We start from the raw sequence: 15,181 nt of genomic DNA on the forward strand, positions 1-15,181 counted from the left end.
TGGGGGAATGGTGGGGTGAGGGTAGGGACAGAGTCTGATTGATTGTCAGCAATGAAGGGTCTTGATTTTCATATCCATTCAAACTGCATGAGGAGATAGTTGGATTCAATGCCAATTGGAGATTGCATATCTCAATGAATAACCAGGAAAAAAAAAACTAAACAGGACCTAAAATGTTTTCTCACTGTCTTTTTAAATATCATGTATTCACTTTGAATACACTACTGAGATCTACGTAACTACAAATTATTTGGAAACTGAAATCACATTATTCCCAGAGGCTTGGCTTGTAAGGTGTTCTGAGTGTTAATGAGCCCTGGGACACTGAATTCCTGCACTCAAGAGCTGAAGGCTGAAAAAGCCTATGGAGCAGGAAAATTCAGCAGCAGCCTCCAAGTTGCTGGGGATGTCAGCAGCTCCCACTGAGGCCATCCCTGCCCAGAGACCGTGGGGGAATGGGCAGACAAGGAGAGCGTCCCTGGGGCTGGGGCAGCACAACTCAGAGGCACCAGCGGCTCCAGCTGGGAACTGGAGTGTGGAATGTGGCTGGGAAAGCCCTGCCTGGGCTGTGCCAAGTAGGACACACAAGCCCTGACTCCCATCCCTCAAACAACTCTCCCAAGGAGACATTTAAAAGGAGTTACAATTTTTTGTGTTCTCTGAGTTCGACTCACTGGAGAAATACCAGCAAGAGATTCTCAGGAGCTCAAAACAACAAAACAGCCTTTACTGGGTACTTTAGAAAATCGGTGAAACTTTGGCAAAAGGTTTATTATGACACTGTAGTGGTTTTGGCTTGTTAATTCAAGATTTTTCTAATCTTGAGATTTCTTAATTAACGTATCGATGAATGTGGTGGGTTTTATTGTCAATTAATTATTTATGTATTTATTTTGTTGTGAGATAGGAGTGCAAGAAAGGTAAATCAGGCTTAAAATATTTAAAGGGTAGAAATAAAATTTTATTAAAAGTAACTAAAAGGAAAAAGGTAGTAAGAATTGAAATAAACTCTTTAGAACACCTTTTTTTTACAACGTTATTTTTACTGGCAATGTAAGGAAACGAAACCTAAAATTTCTAGTTATTTACTATTTTTAAAATAGTCCTGTTTTAGTTTACTTTGGGAGACAAGTTTTTCTTTTTAAGGTTTTGGAGATTCTTTTACAAGAGGAAAAATTAGCGGTTTTGTGGTTATTAATTTTGTCATGGATAACAGTGGTCTGGAGGACTTTGTTATTGTTGTGATAAATAGGTATGATTCGTGCTGATAAAAATTGTAACAGTAATCAATATTGATACAGTAATTAATATCTGGGAATAATAAAACAGTTAAAAGTAGTAATGCCAAAGAAGAGGGGGAGAGGAGGGGCCCCACCACCCCCCCCTCCCGGCAGATGTTCACAAGGACAGGAGGAAAGAAGCTGAAGATACAGTTGCTAAAAATGAGCAGAAAGGAAGCAAAATCTGGTTGGGTCCCAGAAAATGCTAATTATAAGGGATTTGTCGCCTTGATATATAGATGCAGTGATATGTTAGTCTTGGCTTACATTGTACTGGCTTGTGTAACCCAAAGGTGAATTAAAGGACAACGAAGAAGACTACAGGGCCTTCATCAGTGACGACCCCCAAAGACTTGTGCGACCACCAAACCAAGTGGCGGCACATGCGTGGTAAAGGTGGTAATGAAGGCGGAGATAGAGATATGACGAACCGAAAATAGGAGGAGATGGCATTGACACATGGCATATAAGGGGTGATTTTCACTTGGCAATCTTGTACGTGATGTGGCAAGGGTCCCAAAACCCTGCCCTCCGTACTCCGCGGTTATCTTTTGCTTATGCGCTATTATTGGAACCAAATTACCCCTTATTTTAATCAAATTATATTGTATCCAATTTTATTTTTTTTATTTTAACTATTCAATTAAAATTGCTACTACTGTTAATATTGTTTGGTTTTTTTACGATGGGATAATTGGGCAAACATAACACTGTGAAGTTGTTTTTATTGCCAGAAGCTTTTTTACAGCTTGTTGATGGGCCATGTTGACTTATGGGGTATTGTTTAAAAGAATAATACTTTAAAGGTAAAAATCTTTTTTATATAATTTTAATTTTTTTTTTATCTCTGGGAATAGAGATCTTCTCTTGGCGATGCTGGATTACATTTTAATTTCTGTATGAACTTTCGATGAAATTACAGTTATTTTAACATTTGTTTATTTCAGTATGGAGGTTTTTGCATTATAAAAATTTCAATTTTTTTATATTTAATAGTTTTTTGTGTTTTAATGAAAAAGACTATTTTCTTTATAGTTTATAAGAGGATTTTAGTTTTAAGATTAAGGTATTTTTTCTTCGGTTTTCTTTTGGGGGAGTTCATTTCTCCTTTATTGATTTTCATGATTTTATGTTGCTTTTTGAAATGCTTGTATTTTGTTTTCCTTTTACTTGAGAGAGGATTGATGTATAGAAAGGGTTAACACCTGACCTGCCAGTAACTTCTGGTGGAAATTGTGGTTGGGTTGTGTTAGAATTGGTTTTATTGATAGTTTTGGGGTTTTTTGTGTTTAATTTTAGTTGTAGGTTTATTTTTTACAGGTTGTAGGTTGTAGGGGTTTGTGTTTTAGATGTTTTGGGGGGAGGGGACTTGGTGGTAAGATTTTAATAGCTGTGCCTGGCTTTGTTCTGGTTGGGGTTTTGTAGCCTCTTTTGTTTTCCTGTTTGGTAGTTGTTGAGGTTTGGTTTGGTTAGAATGGGGCCAATGTGAAGGGGGGCAGCCTGGGGAGGAGGGAAGGGGCTCAGCCCATGGCAGGGTTGCTTGGTTTGGTTTGGTTTGGTTGAAATGGAAGCTGGGGCTCGCTGCTTCTTTGTTGACTGGAAAAGAAAGAGGAGGTTCCAGGGCTTTTTGATCTTTAACATATGTATTTCACAGAGGCGTGTTCAGTATCTTAGTGGTTTAACAGATTGTCAGTTACACAAAAAGTTTTGTATTACTTTTTAAAATTCTTCTTATGTCAAACAATGACAGACATTCAGTCAACAAAAAACACTTCTCAAAGTGTTGACTTGGCCCATTCAACCTCACAAACCATAAGTCTGTTCAATTTTAAGTTAATCAAAATTTGCAGGAGCACAGAAACTGAAGAAAAAGACATAGAAAGCAAGAAAGACAAAAAAGACACAGAGAAACACACATAGCTACCAGCTCCTGCATTTCAGCAGTATTCAGATGGAAATTCCAAGAGGAGGTAGGGCCAAGATGTGTGCTTGCCTTGTGGTCAGCCTCAAATACCCCTTGGTCTTCCTGGGCCCTTCCCCCAGGTGGGACTTGGGCTCATTTGGTCTCTCAGGAGCTGGGCTGGGGGCTGCAGAGGTGGCTGTGGAGCATTGCCTGTGCTGTGCCAGCGACTGGCAGACACTGCTGGGCTGGGAGAGAGGCTCTGGGGAAATTGGGGCTACAGGGCAGGGCAAGGCTGGACCTGCCTTTTCATTCCCCACACATGAAATGTTTTGAGCCAACAGTCTCCTCCAGTCTCTCACAAAAGGCAATGTTGGAGGTGAAATCCCAATTCTGGCCATGGGTGCCTGGAGGAGAAGGACAGATCTTTACCATAGCAAGGAAATCAGAGAGCCCCAGTGTTTCAGCAGCAGATGAGAAGAGACCCTCAACATGCCATGTTCAGCTGGACCAGTAAGGGGGCCCAGGAGGCCAAACCAGCCAGACCTGTTCCACATTCCCTTAGTTTTATCATACCCTATAGTGTCACAATGACACCTTGGTTCCATGAGGCCTTGCAGTGTCACAATGATCTCTGTTGTGCCCCAGGCCCCACAATGTCATGCAGCTCCTCTGTTACATGAGGCCTGCAATGTCACAATGGACCTTTGGACCCTGGAGGTTTGCAGTGTTACAATGATCTCCTTTGGCTCCACAGTGTCACAATCGACCATTGATGACAGGAAGCCCCTCTGTGTCAGAATGGACCTTTGGTTCCATGCAGTCCTGCAGTGTCACAAAGGCCTCTTGGTTTCACAAGACCCCACAGTATCACAATGGTCTTCTTGGTTCTGTGGGGTTCCAGGGTCACAATGGTCTCACTGGTTCCATGAGGCCTCACAGTGTCACAATGCTTTGCTTGTTCCATGGGGCCTCATAGTATCACAACGGTCTCCATGATTCAATGTTGCCTCTCAGTGTCACATGCCCCTTGGTTCCATGAGGCTGTGATGTATCTTAATAATCTGTCCATGGTTCCATGAGGCCTTGCAATGTCACAATGGATGTTTGGCTCCATGGGGTCTCACAGTGTCACAATGGTCCCTTGGTTCCCTGACACCCCAAAGTGTCACAATGCTCTCCATGGTCCTCTGCAGTTCATCACAAACACTGTCTGCTCCAGCCACTGCTGCTGCCCAACCAGCTCCTGGCTTCTCTAGGAGCAGCCTGGAAACTGTTTTTGTTCCCTCAGTGGCACAACATCCCTGTTCTCACACTGCCAAAGAAAGCTGTTGGTGCCAAGTGTGGCCAGGATGAGCCATTGCTGGGACTGAAGCCCCTTTCTTGGGGCCCTGCAAACAGCATTCCAAAAGGAGCCCTTGGAGCTCTCCTGGGCCAGCGACTCCCTCTGAGTGGGGCCTCTCCCAGCCGGGAACTCTCCCGTTTTCTGCACTCAGGGATCCTGAACAACAACAGAGCCTGGGCCGATCCCTCCCGCTCCTCCAGGCTCAACCCTTCACCTGCTGGGGAGATGCCGAAGCATCCACAGGGAGCATTTCCTGCCCTCAGGGGAATTGCTCACAGGTGCCTTGCACTGACTCTTTGTGTCTGTGTGCACACAGGAGTGCCTGTGCTGGGGAAATGTGGCAGAAATGCTGCTCTCTGAGGGGTTGGAGTGCCTTGGATAGCTGAGTCAGTCAGGCTTTTAGGTAAGTTAAATCACACGGTCTACGTGAAGATAAATGCTGCTAAGAGTTGTTCTTAGTTGCTGAGTTGTTACCTTTAATATAAGTTAAGTATTGTAAAGTGTTATTCCTCTCTTAAATTGCAAAGTCATAGGTTTAAGTTAGGTTAAATGCTGTTACGCTCTGCTCTTTTGCTAAATTGTCAAGTTGAAAGTATCAGTTAAGGTTAAGGTATCAGTTAAGTCCTGTTAAGTTTGAGCTCAGGGAAGCTTTTAGGCCATATTCCTTTGATCTTTGCCCTCACTGTCCTTGTGTCACACACAAACACAGGGACAGTTCTGGGTTAATTTCTGGTTTGATTTTCTGGATTCTGTTTGGTTTTGTTGTTGCTTTGTTTCCCTGGTGTGCCTGAAGTGTCCAGTCAGGAGCAGAGTGACTCTTGCCAAGGAACTTTGTGCTGCTGTCCCTTAATATTCAATCTGGTTTTTGCTGTTCCCTTGCTGGGGATTTTTCAGCACTCTTGGGCCTCGTTTGTAACAGGGTGAAGGAGCCCTGGCCCAGGCTCTGGCCCTGGGGAACACGGGGACACTGCCAGGGCGTCCCTATTCCCCTGTGCCACCCCCAGGGCCCTGGCCCCCTGTCCCCGTGTCAGGCTCTGGGGTCGATCTCGTGGAACATCCTCTGGGGGAGGCTGCGGGGCCAGGGGTGGGGGGACCTGGGGGGACAGAGGACCCCGCTGTGCATGAGCAGGGTTGGACTGCTCTGAGGGGAGCTGTGAGGGGGGCTGGGGCAGAGTGACCTCCCCAGGGACCTCACGCAGCCCCTGTGATGTCACACAGCTCCTGTGATGTCACACAGCCAACTCTGAGATGCCACCCTCTGATGTGATACAGCTGCTCTGTGATGTCACAGAAGTCTCTGTGATGTCACAAAGTCACCTTATGATTTCATAATCTGTACTGTGATTTCACCGCCGGCTCTATGATGTTACTCAGTCACCCAGTGATGTCACAACCCACTCACAGATGCCCCAGTTCCACACTCTAGAATGGCAGAATTTGCTCTATGGCCTCATACCCTACTCTATGACATCACAGGCAGTTCTGTGCTGTCACAATCCCCTCAGTGATGTCCCAAACCCTGTCTGTGATGTGATACTGCCACTCTGTAATGTCACAGCACACACTCTGACCTCACAGCCCCCTCTGTGATGTCATACAGGTATTCCATGATCTCACAGCCTGCTCTGTCCTGTCACACAGTTCCCTACATGATGCCATAGCTGCTCAATGGCCTCACACAACAAACTCTGTGATGTCACAGCCCAATCTGTGACCTCACACAGCCCACTCTGGCCTGTCACATAGCCCCTTGCTGACATCACAGCTGCCCTGGGCCTCTATGACACAGATCCAGAGGAGCTGCTGTGACACAGCCCCCTCTGGGCCATCCCACAGCCCCTGCCAGTGCTGAGCCCCTGTGAGCTCTGTCTGTGCCCTGCTGGTGTCCCTGAGGGGCCCTGGCAGTGCCCCAGCCCTGCTGGGCTGTGCACGGGAGCTGCTCCTGGCCAGAGCTGTCTCTCTGCAGCGCTGCCCTTGCCAGGAGCTGCCTCTGGGCCAGGAGCCCGGCCCAGCTCAGCAGCACAGACACAGCACAGGGACTTTAATGACCCTCTGGGGATTTGGTGCTCTTTGTATCAGACTCAGTCACACAGAGTGTGCCAAAAAATTCTCAGGGACTCAAAAGGGAGTGAAACTTAAGTTTCTCATACTTTAAATAGATCTATCTGAGGGACAGGCCTGGGAAAGTGTCCCCAGGTTCCAGGTACAGCAGATCACTGGTGGCAGTGATGACAGATGGGGACAAGCAAGGGAAAGGTGTCTCTGGTGCTGAGCAAACATGCGCCTCTGTCCCAGCCCAGCAGTGTCTGCCAGTCCGTGGCACAGCACAGGCAATTCTCCACAGCCACCTCTGCAGCCCCCAGCCCAGCTCCTGAGAGACCAAATGACCCGAAGTCCCACCTGGGGGAAGGGCCCAGGAAGACCAAGGGGAATTTGAGGCTGACCACAAGGCATGCACATATCTTTACCCTAGCTCCTCTTGGAATTTCTGTCTGAACACTGCTGGAATCCAGGAGTTGGTAGCTGTGTGTGTGCTCCTCTGTATTTTCTTTTATTACTTTCTCTCTGTGTTTTCTTTTCCTTCTTCTAATTCCCTCTTCTTGCCAATTTTGAGTAACTTAAAATTGAACATGCTTAGAGTTTCTGAAGGTGAAGGGGCCAAGTTAATGCTTTGAGAAGTGTTTTGTGTTGATTGAATGTCACATTAAACCTTTTGCCAAAGTTTCTCTGATTTTCTAAAGTACCCAGTAAAAGCTGTTTTGTTGTTTTGAGCTCCTGAGAATCTTTTGTTGGTATTTCTCCAGCGAATCCAACTCAGAGTACGCAAAGAATTGTAATTAAGTTTAAATTGCTCCTTGAGAGAGTTGTTTAGTGGATGGGGGTCAGGGCTTGTGTGTCCTGCTTGGCACAGCCCAGGCAGGGCTTTCCCAGCCACATTCCACACTCCATTGCCCAGCTGGAGCCGCTGGTGCCTCTGAGTTGTGCTGCCCCAGCCCCAGGGACGCTCTCCTTGTCTGCCCATTCCCCCACAGTCTCTGGGCAGGGATGGCCTCAGTGGGGGCTGCTGACATCCCCAGCAACTTGGAGGCTGCTGCTGAATTTTCCTGCTCCAGAGGCTTTTTCAGCCTTCAGCTCTTCAGTGCAGGAATTAAGCGTCCCAGGGCTCATCAACATTCTGAACACCTGAACAAGCCAAGCCCTGGGAATAATTTCATTTTAATTTTCAAATCCTTTGTAGTTAATTCAGTAGTGTACCCAAACTGAAAATATTCTATTTAAAAAGACAATGAGAAAAGATATTTTAGGTCCTCTTTAGGTTTTTATTTCCCTGTTATTAAATTGATATGTGCAATCTCCAATTGTCACTGAATCCAACTACCTCCTCATGCAGTTTTAATGGACTTGAAAATCAAGACCCTCCATGGCTGACAATCAATCAGACTCTGTCCCTACCCCCACCCCACCATTCCCCCATCCAAGCCCTGGCACTCAGAGCAGCCTTGTGCAAATCTGAGCTGCCTCCAGCCAAGGCTGCACCTGCAGCTTACAGCTCCTTGGCTCCAACTCCCACCTGTTTTTCTTGAAGAAGGAGCTGTCCAAGACACAGAGGGATGTTCATTCATTGTCCGGCAACAATGCCAAGGGAAGGCACAGCTCCATCAAATGCAAAAGTCATTACTCTGTTGGATATTAAATCCACTTTCCACTGCAGACATTCTCAGAGCAATGGAGAACATCTTCTGTGGCCAGCAGAGATCCCAAGGTCCCTCCAAACCCTCCCTGCCCCGATTCTGCCCAGATTTGCTCTTTGCACACACGAGTCACATGCTGAAATCAGGAGCTTCCTCCATGTCCAGAGGGAGGAAAAGAGAAAAAGGGGATGAAGAGCTGTCTAGTGGAGAGTCAAGGTCCAAGCACCCCTGGCGTGGGAGCCACAACTCATCAGGTTTATATCCTTTGGGCTCAGGGAGTGGTGACACTCAGAGGCACAGAAAGGTTTCTTGCCAACAAACACAAGTTGAACATTTGAACAGTTTATTAACCATCACAGCTCTTCCATCAGCTCTCTGTGATGTCCCAGCAGCATGTGACATGTCCCCTATCCCCCAGGGATTTCTGTACATGAACAGTTTTAGACAAAGACAAGAGGTAATTCTGTGATAGATAAAAACACAATTTAAATTATATTTATTATATATTTATTTGAACTTACGCAATATTGGGCAATTTCTTCCAGCTGAAAGCATGCGGCCAGTCAGTTGAGAGGCACTTGAATGACCAGAGAGCATCTGGGGTTGGAAATCTGAGAGGAATGGGAAGAATAAAGATCTATCTGGTCTAGTGAAGAGATGTCCTTAGACATGGCCATTTGACCAGGAGAGCTGGAAAAATTGGATGGAAAGAGAAATCAAATAATAGATTGAATATTGGTTACACAGTAGATGGGAAGATCAGTATTACTTCTCATGCCATCAGCACACTTCCAAGAAATCCCCGTTCCTGGTGAGAAAACTGCCGTTCTTAAAAGTACTCAAATGACCGAGAAAATAAAGATTTGCTTGTATATTATGACAGAAACAGGGATTAACACCTGTGCCCCTTTCCAGACAGACATCAGCTGTGTGCCCATGAACAGGCAGTGCCACTTGTGCCCTGAAGTACCCAGCTGGGATTGGATCTCTCCAGGAGCACCTGAGGGAGAGCAGAGCACCTTGCAAGCTGCAGGTCCCTGACAACCCCACAGAGCTCCTGTCCCATCAACATCTGCTCTGTTCCAGTATGAAACAGGACCCAGCATGGTGCTGGGATCATCAGAGAGCTGAGGTGTGTGCTGGAATTCAATGCCCTCCCCATCCCACAGCAGCCCTGCATTTCCCTCCTGCAGCCTTGGTCTCCAGCACAGCCATGGAGGCTCTTTGGGCTCTGGAGTGTTGCTGCAGCCCCCAAGGACAGCTGAGCTCTGCCTTTGGCACAGTCAGGCCTGGCCAGTGCAGGCCCTGCTCAGCAATTGCTTGTGTGTGCCTAGCCTTGCTGTCAGCCCCGGCAGTGGCTGCATGGCCCCTTTGTGGCCCTGTGCTGGCCCAGCCATGGTGGCCCAGCCACTGTGCAGGCCCAGCCCAGGCCAGGAGCATTGCGGCTGGGAACGGCCCCTGTGCCGTGGTGCCCACAGCAGCCTTGGGGTCTGTGCCCCATGGCCTCCCTGCTGGGCAGCCTCTGCCAGCTCCTGCAGAGCCCGTGGAAGATGTCGGGCTGCACATACAGCCCTGCCCTGGGCTCTGCCGGCCTCTGGGCCAGCAGAGAGGCAGCCAGGGCTGGCCATGGCTGGGAACAGTCCCTGAGCCTCGCAGGAGGATGGAGCTGGGCCCCAGCCAAACTCAGCCCAGGCCAAAGATGGGCTCAGCAGCCAGGGCTGCCAAGGGCTGGGCACAGAGGATGGTGCTGACAAATGTCCTGGGCCCCCTCCCTGCTCTGTCCATGCTACCAAGGGCACAGAGCAGCCTCCTCTCTGGGCCACATGCCTGTTTGCAATGCCTTGCACAGGCGCTGGCCCTGCCCCACAAGGCCTGGCCTGAGTCCTGCCCCTGCATGCTCAGCCAGGCTGAGATGGACACTGATGGTTTCTGGGCCAGGTTCTCTGAGCCCAGCCCAACTCCTTGAAAGTTCTGCCAGCTGCCCTGAGCTCTGGACAGCACCGAGGGCCTCTCCCCAGCCCAGCCCAGCCGGCTCTGGCCCCACAGCTCTGCTCAGGCCAGGCTGCTCTGGGCACTGCCCCACGGCCTCAGCCCCTGGCAAGGGCACAGCAGCAGCTGCAGCTGCCACAGGACTCAGCCCCAGCCATGGGGGAAGGTGCTTGGCCAAGGCCAAAGGAGGCTCCCTGGCTGCCCTGCTCCCCTCGGGCTGAGGTGCTGAGAGCTCTGCAGCCCCTGCTGCAATCCCATCTGCCCAGGGCAGCACAAGAGCTGCGGCCTTGGGGCACTCAAGCGCTGCTCCTGCTCCAGGCCCAGGGCTCATGCCAAAGCTGGGGCAGGCACAAAGCTGTGCCCATTTCTCTTCATTGCTGCTCTGATGGGGATGGATACTCAGCCACTTGGAGGTTGCTAATGAATTTTACTCCTCCAGAGACCTCTTCTTTCTTGAGCTCTTCAGTTCATGAATCCAATGACCAAGGCTGATAAACATCTGTTCAAAATATCCGAACAAGAAAATGCCCAGGGAATATTTTAAATGTTCAATTCTTCTGTAGTTGTTTAGAAATATTTCAATTGTATTCAAATTTAATATACTATTTTGAAAACAATGCAGACTTTCCACTGTCATATTTTCTTAAAAATACTTTTGCCAGGATTTCTTCTCCTGGGAAGCTAAGAAGCCTCAGAAAAGAATGAAAACAATAATTATCAGATTGCTTCTGCTGTGCTTGCTGCTTTGGAATGTGGTCTGGAGGTTGTTCACCAACAGGTGCATGTTTGATTGGTTTCCTGTGAATTATTTTTACTTAATGACCAATCACCATCAGGTGTGGTGGCCTCTGAGGAGTCAGTCATGAGTTTTTGATTATCATTCTTGTTAAGCCTTCTGTCTGTATCCTGTCTTATCTTTTAGTATGGTTTTAGTATAGCATTCGGTAATGTAATGTTATATAATATGACATGACATGACTAACATAACATAGCATAACATAACATAACATAACATAACATAACATAACATAACATAACATAACATAACATCAGCCTTCTGAGAACATGAAGTCAGATTCTCATCTCTCACCTCATCCTGGGGACCCTCACAAACTCAATACAGACAGAACTGTTTTGTCCTGCTTTCTTTTCCCGTTTATAAATTGATATCAGCAAAGTCCAATTGATATTGATGCCCAGCACCTTCAAATTCAGTCTGAACAGATATGAAAATCAAGGCTCTCCAACAGGCTGACAAACAATATCCTTTTGCCCCACCTCCTCACCATTTCCCTCCAACCCCTGGCACTCCTATGGATCAGGAATGGTGTGGCCAGCAGGACGAGGGCAGGGACTCTTCCCCTGTGCTGGGCAATGGTTGAGCAGCACCTCAAGTGCAGTGTCCACTTCTGGGCCCCCCGATTTAAGAAGGACATGGAGGGGCTGGAGCATGTCCAGAGAAAGGCAAAAAGGCTGGGGAGGGGTCTGGAGCACAAGTGCTATGAGGAGCAGCTGAGGGAGCTGGGGCTGTTTATCCTGGATAAGAGGACGCTCAGGAGAGACAAGGCAGTATCAGGGCACAGGTTGGACTTGATCTCCAAAGCCTTTTCCAGACTTGCTGATTCTGAAATTCTCTGGAACCACCCTTGCAGCAGTTGCATGATGAGCCCACAGCTTCCTCTTCAGGAGCTCCAGCAGCCCAGGTCCCTCAGCTTCTCCTGTCAGCCCCAAAGCCCATCCTCTCAGTCCTACAGAGCCTCTGCAGCTCCTCCTCACTGCCCAGAACAGGGAGCCCCAGAGCCAGACACAGCAGCCCAGATGTGCCCCCATGGCCTGGGGTGCCTCTGGCAAGGGAGCAGCACCAGGCACTGCAGAAGCCTGCAGGCAATTCCTGCAGCACTTGTAGGATGATCCTGCTGCCCAAGGGACATTCCCATGGGGCCAAGTCAGGAACTGCAATGGGGAGTGGGGCCAGAGAGGAAAGGGCAAGCAGGGATGGGCTGTTTGCAGGGGAGGGAACCAGGCTGGGCAAACGGGAGGAAGAAATTTATACCAGAAGAGTAAAGAAAGCAAAAGGGAAGAAAAGGAAATCCTGAGGGCAGTTTGGGGGTGGCTGCCAGGCAGCCCTGGCTCTGAGCAACAGCATCTGCAGTGGGACAGGAAACTCCCAGCTGATGGAAAAAAACTTTCTGGCTGACTGCAGAGGCCAGGACAAAGCTGAGTGGTTTCCCTGGTGTCCCCCAGCCCTTGCTGGCCCGAGGGGCTGATGGCATTTGTGCTCCCTCAGGTTCATGTCCCCACACCAACAGCATGGGGGTGCTTCCCCTGCTGTGTGCAATGCAAACAGGGGCTGCTGAGGCAGTGCTGCCGTGTCTGTGCCTGCAAGACTGGGGCACCTGTGTGAGCTGGGGGAGAGGCCAGGACTGCAGAGGGGGGATGTTGTTCGCAGCTCCATGAGGACTCTGGCACACTGCCCTTGGCTGTCCAGCGCACTGGGGATGGATCAGCCCTTGCTCTGTTGCTCCTTCCCGTCTCCCCCAGGGCCCTTGCAGAGCCCCAGCCATGCTGTTTGCCCCCAGCCTGCCCACAGCCAGCCTGGGGCTGCTCACGGGGGTTTTCTGTGCTCAGCATTGGCCTGGGTGTGTTCTTGAGAGAGCCTGGGCAAGGAGCCTGGAGCCCCCAGGGCCTCTCCTGAAGTGTCAGCGCTGCCCCAGCAGTTCCCATGGCCTGTCCTTGCTGCAGCCCTTGCACTGCCACCCCCCAGGGCTGTGCCCGGCCCTGAGAGCACTCAGGCCCTACAGCAACACCAGGGTCACCAGGGCAGCGGGGCAGGGCCACAGCAGCAGCACTGGCAACATCAAGTGCTGCTGCTGGGTACAGATGCTGTGCCAGCACTGATCTGCCCCCAGCTCTGCACACAGACATTGCTGCTGCAGCTCCAGAGAAGGCAACAAAAGGCATCTCTGAAGGAAACTCTGCTGGGTGATCCTTTAGTTCATTTATAGCCACTGAGAGTGCAGCCCCTCATTGACACAGTCTGTGACCACAGGGAAGATGGATAGAAACAAAATGAGAAATGGCTTTAATAATGACATTTCTCTGTGAACAATATAGTGGGACTGGACAGCTAGCTTACAAGGAGAGCTGAATTCATCGATGAAATAACAATTGATGATTTAAGAGTCTATCCATAGCAAGGAAGAAAACAAGGCATCTGCATGAGAACAGATTATAAAAGATACATGCAAATTTTTGTAAGCTAGACTAGGTGCATACGTAAATGTGTATATGAGCCTTATTAAATTTCTCTAAAACTTTTGCGAATTATATTGATACTAATAGCTTTACTCGAATGAATATAAGAAGTTTTTTTGATGTAATTAAGGACTTAAGATGATGCTTGGTTAAAAGCATATAAACTACAGAACGCACAATATAAAAACATTTTCTTCTTTGACGCAAATCACGCGTGCGTAGGTCACATCCAATCCAACAATATCAGACATGATTAAAAAAGTAAAACAAAGAAAAAGAACCTCCAAAATGAAACCAACAAGAAGTATCTAAAATTACTTTTATTACAAGTGATTGGCAGAAATGGGCCAGAAGTTTAATGTTTCCAAAGCCATCCAGTCATCAGTCTCCTCACAGCAGCCTTGAGCTCCTGGTTCCTCAGGCTGTAGATGAGGGGGTTCAGGGCCGGAGGCACCACTGAGTACAGAACTGAAAGGGCCAGATCCAGGGATGGGAGGAGATGGAGAGGGGCTTCAGGTAGGCAAATGCTGCAGTGCTGATGAACAGAGAAACCACAACCAGGTGAGGGAGGCAGGTGGAAAAGGCTTTGTGCCGTCCCTGCTCAGAGGGGATCCTCAGCACAACCCTGAAGATCTGCACATAGGAGAAAACAATGAACACAAAACAGACAAATGCTAAAGAGATGGAAAAAACAATAACCTTAAGTTCCCTGAGGTAGGAATTTGAGCAGGAGACCTTCAGGATCTGGGGAATTTCACAGAAGAACTGGCCCAGGACATTGCCATGGCACAGGGGCAGGGAAAATGTATTGGCTGTGTGCATGAGAGCATAGAGAAAGGCACTGGCCCAGGCAGCTGCTGCCATGTGGGCACAAGCTCTGCTGCCCAGGAGTGTCCCGTAGTGCAGGGGTTTGCAGATGGACACGTAGCGGTCGTAGCACATGATGATCAGGAGGAAAAGCTCTGCTGAGATGAAGAACAGAAAGAAAAAGAGCTGAGCAGCACATCCTGTATAGGAGATGTTCCTGGTGTCCAGGAGGGAATTATGCATGGCTTTGGGGACAGTGGTGCAGATGGAGCCCAGGTTGCTGAGGGCCAGGTTGAGCAGGAAGAAGAACATGGGCGTGTGCAGGTGGTGGCCACACGCTACGGCGCTGATGATGAGGCCGTTGCCCAGGAGGGCAGCCAGGGAGATGCCCAGCAAGAGGCAGAAGTGCAGGAGCTGCAGCTGCCGCGTGTCTGCCAGTGCCAGCAGGAGGAAGTGCCTGAGGAGCTGCTGTTGGACATTTGCTGTGCCTGGCCATGGGGACCTGTTCATGGGAAAAGGATAGTGAAGGGTTGGAGGAGATCCCTGTATCCAAAATCAAAGCCAATTCCCATACACCATCCTCTGTAATACACAGACAGTGTCTTTAGTTTTTTAGTTAGGAGGTTTTCTATATATGCTCCGCCATATCTCTGCTGCTGCTCCTGCATATCAGAAACCCTCAGCATTTCTGAGGCACTCTGGGAGAGCAGAGAAAGTGGAGACAGGGGGGTGAGATGGTCTGTCACTTCATTCTGTTTGGAGCTTGTCTGGGCTTTCACTGTTCTGAAATGGAGAATGTTCACACTCCCACGTTTTCCTTAAAATTCCTCAGGTACTCCAGAGAGCAGATGGATGCACCACAGCCCAGCTCCACATTTGTAGACAAGGGCTCACATTGCTCATTTCAACAACC

General features: G+C 48.8%; 1 pseudogene; it reads right to left on the reverse strand.

Annotated features, from left to right (window-relative positions):
* Window positions 1–13,879: 13,879 nt before the first annotated feature.
* Window positions 13,880–14,580, reverse strand: LOC134413899 (olfactory receptor 14J1-like; annotated as a pseudogene).
* Between the last annotated feature and the right edge of the window lie 601 nt (window positions 14,581–15,181).

The sequence above is a fragment of the Melospiza melodia genome, unplaced genomic scaffold (genome assembly GCF_035770615.1).
Source record: "Melospiza melodia melodia isolate bMelMel2 unplaced genomic scaffold, bMelMel2.pri scaffold_55, whole genome shotgun sequence".
In the NCBI taxonomy this organism is placed as follows: Eukaryota; Metazoa; Chordata; class Aves; order Passeriformes; family Passerellidae; genus Melospiza; species Melospiza melodia.